This window comes from Haliaeetus leucocephalus, unplaced genomic scaffold (genome assembly GCF_000737465.1).
Source record: "Haliaeetus leucocephalus isolate CR32 unplaced genomic scaffold, Haliaeetus_leucocephalus-4.0 Scaffold555, whole genome shotgun sequence".
Classification (NCBI taxonomy): domain Eukaryota; kingdom Metazoa; phylum Chordata; class Aves; order Accipitriformes; family Accipitridae; genus Haliaeetus; species Haliaeetus leucocephalus.
Window position 1 is genome coordinate 16962346 of NW_010972991.1, and position 9651 is coordinate 16971996.

Genomic DNA, 9651 nt, shown 5'->3' on the forward strand with positions numbered 1-9651 from the left:
CTACCTTCTTGGGGGGGCTGAGGGGGGGGGCAGCAGGTTTCTCTGCCTTCGGCCACCCCTGCCTGCCTGCGTGCAGGGGGTGGCCGCTTAGTCCTGCCCGCGTGGGCTCTTCTACCTCCTGCTCTGGCCACCCTGCCCGCAGGGATCCCCGGCTTTCACAACGGCGAGGCTGTTGACTCGCTGCCCTGCCCTGCGGGGTGTTTGGGCAGGGGCACTCCTTGCCTTGTCCTGTTTGACGCAGGGCTGCCTAGGGAGATCGTGAGTCATTGCCCTTTCTTCTTGTTCCAGGGGGAATACGCCATCATAGCCCAATGCAAAAGAGACGCTTCCCCAGGAGCGCGAGTCCCACGCCACCATCTTGCTTCAAGGTGGTGTACCTTTCGTGGGCATAGGAAAAAACACCATTGTAACAGCTCTGGGTCTGAAACCCTTCCGTGGCTGCAACTAGCCATTGAGCTAGGAAGCCAGGTCCCCTCGCCAGCTCTGCCTGGCACGCTGAACCTTGAATCCAGTTCTGTGCCACGGCCCCGCGTGAGGAGGGCATAAAGAAAGTGCTACCCCCCATCGTTATCCCGCCCACGGCGAGCTGGCCGTGGCTCTCCTCGGCAGTGCGGGCGGTGGGATTTGACCCCCCTCCAGCTCAGCAGGGAGCTGAACTCAAATCTGACTTCCCGGGCGAGTGTTCTCGTGCTGCCAGGCAATAAAAGGGGAAGAAAGGGAGTTTCTGTGCTGTGGCCATCTCCGCTGCCTGTGTTTTCTGAAGAAAAGAGCAGCCGCTGGTGCTTTTTGTGTGGCATCCAGCTCTGGAGGCGTGTGGGGGGCATGCCCTGAGAGCACCCGTGGGCGGCACCGCCGGGGAGGCCGCAGAGGGAAGCCTGTTTCTGGCATTGCTGTCAGCTAAATAAAATACCATTTCTCACTCTCAATACAGAATTTAACAGGGAGAAGTGCACTTCTGACTGGTTCCAGGCGAAGGCAGAGCCGTAATTGTGAGTTTGCCTCACATGCCATTTCTTAAAGCCTAGCCATGGAAGCCAACTGGAAACTAAACCAGCTATTTGGGGGTTTAATCCAAGTTTAACCTGAAAAATTTAGCTGAAAGGTTATTATTAGACACCTTTTCAATGCTGACTTTATTACTGTGCAATCAAATTTGGTTGCATAGTGGGAAACTTAATTTTTGTAATTTTTCTATGGATTTCTGTCAACAATTAGAATTTCCTTACTCCTACATGTAAACCGGAAGCACTCCTCGTATTCTGCCCTCCTATTTGGGTTTAACGATGAAGCCAAACAGAAATGCAAACCAAAATGCTCTCGGCAACGCCCCACTTGGGATAAGTACGTGGATGCCCACACCGGCGGGTGCCGGCTGCGGCGGGGGGCTGCTGGGGCGGCCGCTGCTGTCGTCTGCTGTGCCGACACCTGGCTCCGGGCAGCTGATCTGAAGGGATCCAAGAGATCAGCATATATACTTGGAAGCAGATTTCGGAAGTATCTATAAACCCTTCATCTTGCCGTTTCGCGCTGATCTCCAAAGTGATGCCCGCACATAAAAATCGACGCCGCGCTGGTGACCTCGATTACGCACGTTGGGGCGAGAGACGTTCCCTGTCCCGGCGGGCAGGGAAGAGTAGCTGGGGTCTCACAGCACGTTGTCCTGGGAAGGGCGGAGCGAGCCGCTGTGTCCAGAACAAAGCGATACAACCCCCCAGTTGATATGCCTACCTTGCCGGTGGGTGCTGGGGGAGACGGGGACCATTTGGGGGGCAGAGGGTGGCTGCCTGCTGCGGGGGTAAGGCAGGCAGCTCGCTCCTGCCACGGGAGGAGCTGAGCAGGGCTGAGCAGGACGTGCTGGGGGGCTCGGGGTCTGGTTATCCCACCCCTCTGCCTAAACCAGGATGGATCGGCGGTAGGGGACTGCGGTGCTGGGGTACCCTGCACGTGCACTGAGTGTGCCTTTGCCAGTGCCCGGGGATTTTAATCTCTTCGGAGAGGACGGAGAGAAGGCTGGAAAAAGCAAGCATTTTCCCTTGTGGTTTGGAGAAGAATAATTTCCATTACAGCAGGATTATTTGTGGGAGGCTTAGATGCTCTATGAGTGAACTAATATGTATTCTAAAAGAAGAGGGGTCCTGAGCTGGGGCAGCTTGTCTGGAGCCACAGACGCAGCTGAGACGAGGACCGGGGCAGCCTGTCTACCCGTCCCGCCTGGAGAGCTTGGCTTGCTGAGGTTTTTCCTCCCGAGCTTTGCCATCCAGCGGTGCTATTTGAAGACACCCTTAATCAACCGGTCCTGCGATCCTGGCAGAGGGTCCGAACAGCCTCGGCGCCAGGGTGGGTGCCACGGTGCAGATGTGGCATGTGCCCACAGAGCCGGGAAGAAGGACTTTATCGTCAGCTGGCCTGAGACTTGCACGCCGCGTGCAGGGGCATCAGGTATTCCCCTGGCATCTCCCCACCTTTACTGTAAATAGATGATTCATGTGTCTGCTTTGGCAACAAACTTAGATCACCAAGGAAACACTCACAAGCTGTCAGAAAAGTTAGAGCACAAAATCAGGTCAAGAGAAACGATGAATGAATGAGTATGTGCATTATGGGCTCAAGCACCTGGTTCTGCATCCCAGATTTTCTGCAGAAATCTTCGTTTCTCCTGGAGCATGTGGTCAGGGGGGTAATATTCAGCGAGAAGACATGCTTTTGGAATATGCCTTACGATGTAATTGAGCGTGTCACACTGAGCTTCCATGTCTTTTCTAGGGATATGGGGATCTGGAAGGCTTTCTGTTGTCACCAAAAGAAAATGTGATACTTAGCAATAAGAAAACAACAGCAAAACACAGCTTTAGCCATCTCTTTATATTCACGAGAAGACGGGGGCTAAACTTGCTAATGCACTTGCTGTGTTGTGATATAAATCAAGTAGTAATCATATAAAATGCATTAAATAATTCAGAAGCTTTGTTAGGATACCACAGTTTTGATGAAACTTTATACTTGCTTGTGTATTCTACTCTGAAAGTCAGAGTAATTGTCTGGTGAAAAAAATTCTGCTGCTACCGCTACTTCAACTACTTGGAAGATTTCGGTAGATGTCAAAGTACTCGCATGGCAACAACTTCCCAAATAAACGGATGCAGCAGTCGCGGGGACTGCCCATGCGCTGACAGCTGCGGCGAGGCATGAACACACCCCGCCTCGGCTAAATATTCCCCAGAGCCTCGGCAAAACTTAAATGGCTTTGAATAGTTGAGGCATATAGCGTCTCCTCTCTGCCCAGCTCATCTCCTGACTGCTTCTGACACATGCAGGAGGAACTGACATTTGTCAAGTCTTTTTTTTTTTTTTAAACCTTCACAAACTTCTCATTTCATTAATGCCATCCAGGCTGAATTCCATACAGCTTTCATCATTTCGCTGTGAGGGCTGGGATCTTCACAGCGATAGCTAGGGGACTGGCACGGGGTGCTTACTGTGAACAGCAGCCTCAGGCAGTTTAAACGCTTCTGCTTGGGAAACGGAGCTTTTAATGTTTAATTGCCTAGCAGGCAGCTGGAAAGTACAACCCCCACCTCCCCAAAATGAAAAGAGAAAGAGAGTTTCACATGCAACCTGAGTAGAATTGAAGACTATGTAGAGTACAGAGAGTACGATAATGGCCTAAAATGCAGGGTGGTCAAAACGTTAATGAAACCCTCATCAAGCAAACAGTAAATCCACTCCCCTGACCGCCCATCAGCCACGCTGTAACCTCGCCAGTCGTTGCACACCAGAGGAGCAGTCACTAAATAGAAAGGCAGTTAGAAGCTGCAGCGTGGCAGGAGGACGGAGCAGCCATCTTCAAACGAGCTATGCAATCAGCTTAATGAAGACATAATTCTTGATCAGCTGTCATCAGTATTCCTCGAGTGATCCTGACTAAGGGGGGAGGGAGTGCAAAGCCAGGAGCGAGGGCCAGGTTAGCCGAAGGGATTCCCCGCTCTGCAGCTGCAGCACAGAGCGCTGGCCCGAGGAGCGCAGCAGGGGTGGCCGCGAGAGCCCCCCTGCCCCGGGGCTGTACAACCTGCGGGCACGCGTGGGTTGTGGGGCTCTGACTGCTACGCAGGTTTGGGGAGCAGTTGCCTCCGACGCTCGTGGTTGAGCATAAGCGGTTCTATTTCCTTTTCTTCTCCCCACCCACGTTGGGTGGGTGGTGCCAGGCGGGTGCTCTGGGGCTCTTTTGGGCTCCCCGGCGCTGTCAGGCTCCCTGCCCTCCTGGGGACGAGAGCACCCGTTCCCACCTGCGCGGGGCTGCGTGCTGCCCTCAGGAGTGGGGGTCCCTCGCGCCCCTGGGCTGCGGGGTGGGTTACGGGGGGCTCCCACCACCAGGAATGAGGCCACGTGCTTCCCACCAGCACCGCAGCCCTTCCACCTGGCAGGTGACAGTCACCCTGTCACCCCGTCCCCCCATCTCCCCGGCACCCCGCTGCTCCCGGCTCCGCACCAGCTTCCGCAGCCCGGAGCAGAGCTTGGGAAATGGGAAACCAGAAGTAGCCCCGCTGCGTGGGAGCCTTCGCTGGGGGCACTGGAGCAGCTTGAACCCCGCGTTGGAGCCGTGCCGCTGCCTGGCCGCATCCCTCGCTGACCCTGACCCATGGGCTCGCCTTCCCCGCCAGCATCGGCACTCACCGAGCCCCCAGCCCCGCTCGGCAGCAGTCCGAAATTTGGATCTCTGCTTCTCACGAAGCCTGGGAGATGTTAGTGTCTCTGGGAGCTCACCTCCCTGCGTGGCCATGGCCGAGGTGACCTGTGGGCTTCCCAAGCTGCCCGCAAAGCTGGCGGCTGCTCAGGAGGGTGGTGTGATCTCCTCCATCTCCTTTCACTAGGAAGCCACGCTGGCAAAAGAGTCTTGCGATTTTCTGAAATAAAGGGGAAACTGTGGCATCCCTGTGAAATTCTCAGTGCAGTACATGGATCAAAAATACCCGTCATTGAACTAAGGAGAAAGAAATTGTTACTGTCTGTAAGTACCCAGAGGGAAGCAGAGTGAGTGGAAAGGACGAGTACTTACAGATTAGCTGGCCCAGATAGCATCGCTTGTGTCTCGCACTGATTCATCCTAACAATAACCCTCCCAGCCATGGGGCAGCAGGAATTATTTCAGGTCTTTCCATAGGAAAACATCCTAAGTGGTTAGTTGCTAATCTGCAGCTGGGGGGATCTTTTTATTATTTTTTTTTCCATTTATGCAAGAGATTTTTCAATTCCCTGTTTAAGTGAAGCAACAAGTGTGACGAGTCGATGATGAGTCACCAGGCCAGGAAAAAAGCTGCAGGAAGGCTGGACTATTTATAAACTGTAAAAGAAAGAAAGGAAATATATTCTAAATGCCGACTGACTGATCTGGAAGGTGACTCCAACTTCTCTTGTGCGATCGTATATTCCCAGGTGCTGGACAGCAAACCTCCCAGGAGGGAGGGGGGAAGCGCTGGCAGGGCGTAGATGCTTTTTTGGAAAGGATCCATTGACATTGCACAGAGCGGCACACTTTGTGGCTCTCCTCCGAGGGGCACGGCTACGCAGCCAGGTTCCCCCTGGTTTATTGCCTTTGTACCGGCTCCGCGTGCCGGGAGGGGAGGTAAGCCAGCCCGAACTCTCCGCTGCCATGGCACAAGTGTTGGCTGCGTACGCCGAGGCAGCTCTTCGGGAGTAAGGTCGGGTACCGCCGTGTGAGTCACCGCCGGTGCCGGTGCAGATGTGGGGCTCTGCTGGGCGAGCGGTGGTGGAGGCAGCTGGAAGGGCTTCCTCCACCTCGCTCTCTGCCAGCTCCTCTGCTGGGAGGTACTGGGCCGTGAGCGGGAAACCTCTCCGAGGTTCAGCCCCTGCAGCTCTCAGCTCATCCGGCTCACACCACCGTACTGGGAGGTGGGATGCGGAGGTGCCGCTGGGAAACAAACAAACCAAAAAGCTATCTGGCAATAATTGTGAAGCCTTGGCAAGGCTGGCAAGGGCATTGCTGAGTGTGCAAACTGGCCTAGGTGGTCGCGCAATCTGGAGATACCACCCCCTGACACGGGGCTTGGGCGGCGGACGGCAGCGAAAGCTTCACCTCCGCCAGACGCTGCCAGAGCTGTCTCCAAGGGCACGTGCAAGCAACGTGGCACGGCCTCCTCGCACGGCAGATGATCACACGTCTCCCTGGGTTTTGACAGTTAGATTCTGGGTAACTGTAGCTGCTCTGGGATGCGGTTGGGCGGGGGCGGAGGGAAGGACCCGTTGCCAAGAAGGCAAAGAGCACCTGAGGTCTTGAAAGTCCCATCTGCAAACACAATCGATGTCTGTCCCATGGGGTTAGACTGCAGCAGTACCTGATGCTTTTGGCGCAGAGGGGTCTGCAGCCCGGGTCATTTGGGTGGCCGACATGGCTTTGCCCTCACGTCCCTGCCCTGTGCTCACATCGTCCCTGCTTCCGACACTGGGTCAAAATCCGTGTCACGGCACGGTTAAACAGATGCTTAAAGAGGACACATGGACTGGAAGATGATGATCTTTGTTTATTGCTTTAGACAAGGATTAGGTGCTGGTGGCTTGATTCAGCGCTCACGGTTCTTATCCAAGGCATGGTTTGGTGCTGATGCTCAGTGCACGTCCCAGTTTGTGGGATACCTGCACACCTAATGAGATTTAATGTGTTTAGGAGTTTATTTAGGCTCTAGTTCGATTAAGCACTGGATCTGGGGAAGAAGGAGGACGGATCTTTAGCGTTTAAGTGATAATTTCTCTTGACTAAGTGTACACAAGGTGAAAAAATGGTCAGTACTATTTGCACACTCTTTCAGGCTTTGAATGGACAGCAGTTCAGTGAGTAAATAGCTGAGTGACAGCTCCTCCACTAGTGCATCTTTAAAGAAATCAACCAAATCAGCACATTTCTGGGGGGAAAGGAAAGTGATGTCTCACTTGAGGAAAGTTAATTTTGTTTGCTAACAAAATTGCTTTAGATTTTAGTTTTGTTTGTTACCCACAGCCATTAAGGAAAAAAAAGGAGGCACTCAATTTGTATGTGCTTAAAGTGTTGTTGGTGTTAGTAGGTAACAGGAAAACAAGAAGAAACGCGTTCCTGCAAGGGTATTTCAGTAGCTTTTACCACCACCATCAATGGAAACTTTGCAACCAAGTATTAATGGATTTAGTTTTGCAACACTGCTGCTGGGGAGGAGTATTCCTCAGTGGCATAATGTGGTGCTGTCTTGGCTTCATCATGTCATATCTAAGAAATACAGGCCCTGCCTCCTGAAAGCACTTAAGCCTATGTTGAAAGCCATTCCAACACTAAAGCAAACTTTTAATTGTACTGAAAGGTGCTGTTTTCCTGAATCACTTAAATAAAAATCATCCTTGCAATAAGTAATTGATCTGCTTTATTTCTGTGCATTGCTAATGTCATTGGTTGGCTTAAATAGGCTATAAAATAAACCATTTCTTTTGCTTGAGTAGCGTTGTTGCAGTACACAGTCTGCGACGGCTGGGAGCTCTTGGGAAGGCACTGCCTTACTCCACAGAGTTTCAGCAGGGCTTGCAGGGTCTGGCATCTTCAAACTAGATTTCAGAAGTTATGATATCCGCCGCTTCGCTTTGGTGCCGGGCAGGACAGCCTGCGCTGGTTAAGTCTGCAGTTTGGAGACAACCCGCAGTGCTGGTGTCTGGCTGGCAATGAATTTACTGTTTCTTTCTTGTGGGCTCTCACCTGCCTGTCTTGAGCTCTGAGCCTTTTGTGTATAGTTACTCTGTGAAAGCTTTGGTTCTTGTCTTATTGACAGCTATGCTAGGCTTGCTTGGCAGAGCTGATTACCTGTGCCGATCTGGAGGAGAGTCAGGAGGACCAAGCATCACTTGGGCTCAGGGGCGTGCGGTGGCTTTCACTTGCCCCCGTTCTCCCTCTTCTGGGTGTTGATCGGCCGGGGAGGAGGGACCCCACGCCGAGCCTCTGCACTAATACACCTCAGAAGTGGGGTGTGGGGAGGAGGAGAAAACCAGGCAGGAAAAACGGAGGTACGGGGCCACCCCTCACCCACCTGCGCCGGGAGCCATGGCCAAGGCATGGCCTTGACACTAATTAGTGTAATTAATACCCATGTAACAGGAACTTTATTACAACCCTGAGCACTGATTGCAATGTAATTTCAGTGCTGCGTTTGAAGCCAATGGACTATCTCTTAGTGTCACCAAAGTCAAATAAAATGTTGCTATTAATTAACTCTTTTTGCCTTTTGGCCTGTTTTTTCCTGGTACTTTTTTGTTTACACGCTGATACTCTCCTTTCTGTTTCCCTCACTGCTGCCTATTTCTTTCTCTCTTTGTCATGGTTTAACCCCAGCCAGCAACTAAGCACCACGCAGCCGCTCACTCACTCCCCCCCCATCCAGTGGGGTGGGGGAGAAAATCAGGAAAAGAAGTAAAACTCCTGGGTTGAGATAAGAACGATTTAATAGAACAGAAAAGAAGAAACGAATAATGATAATGATAACACTAATAAAATGACAGCAGTAGTAATAAAAGGATTGAAATGTACAAATGATGCGCAGGGCAATTGCTCACCACCCACCGACCGACACCCAGCCAGTCCCCGAGCGGCGAATCCCTGCCCCCCCTTCCCAGTTCCTAAACTAGATGGGACGTCCCATGGTATGGAATACACTGTTGGCCAGTTTGGGTCAGGTGCCCTGGCTGGGCATGAGAAGCTGAAAAATCCTTGACTATAGTCTAAACACTACTGAGCAACAACTGAAAACATCAGTGTTATCAACATTCTTCACATACTGAACTCAAAACATAGCACTGTACCAACTACTAGGAAGACAGTTAACTCTATCCCAGCTGAAACCAGGACACTCTTCAATATTTATCAAGCAAATTTAATTCCCCATCCTCTCCACAGTCACTTTGCCACCGTTTTAGTTTGTCCTCAGCTTTGCAGGTGTGCTGCACAAGAGGAAGCAGGATGCTTTGAAACGCTGGGTTGGATTTTAAAGTTTTGACAAACACCGATATTTCCCATGGCAACAACCCCCGTACAATACAGCACCCAGCACAAACCTTGCTCTTGCAGAAACAAATGTAGCTCTGCAGTGTCAACTGCTTTCTAAGCAGATGTTTAATTGCAGGTGAGATATGAAATGTGGTCCTGGGGCCTGGGCAGGGTTTGGGGAACCCCAGGGCTATGTTGGATACAACAGAATTAACTGCCTGAATTTACTGGACGTGACCTGAAACTCTGCAAAAAGAAGAGTTTGCGGCTTTTGCTGGGACAATAGTTGGTGCAAAAACATCCTCCAGAAAGTCCCCCTTGTTCTGGCACACTTCTGGGTCTCCCCAGGCAGAAGGCACACCTGCCTCCCAAAATGCATGCCAGCGGGTTTCAGATCTGGGCACTTGCTGCCTGACACATCACTGCATTAAACAGAACAGTCATCCGGAGAGGTTTTCAAGGCAGCCCAGGACGTGCCACCACGGGAGCTGGTTCTCTGGCCTTGGTTTGCCTCCTGGCTGGCCAGGGTCGGCAATTCAGCCACGCCATGCCATTTTCATTACATCAAATTTCTAAGGACATCTTGGAAAACCCTCCTGATCCTAAGGCCACAGGAAGAAAATTAAATCCGTTTTATTCTT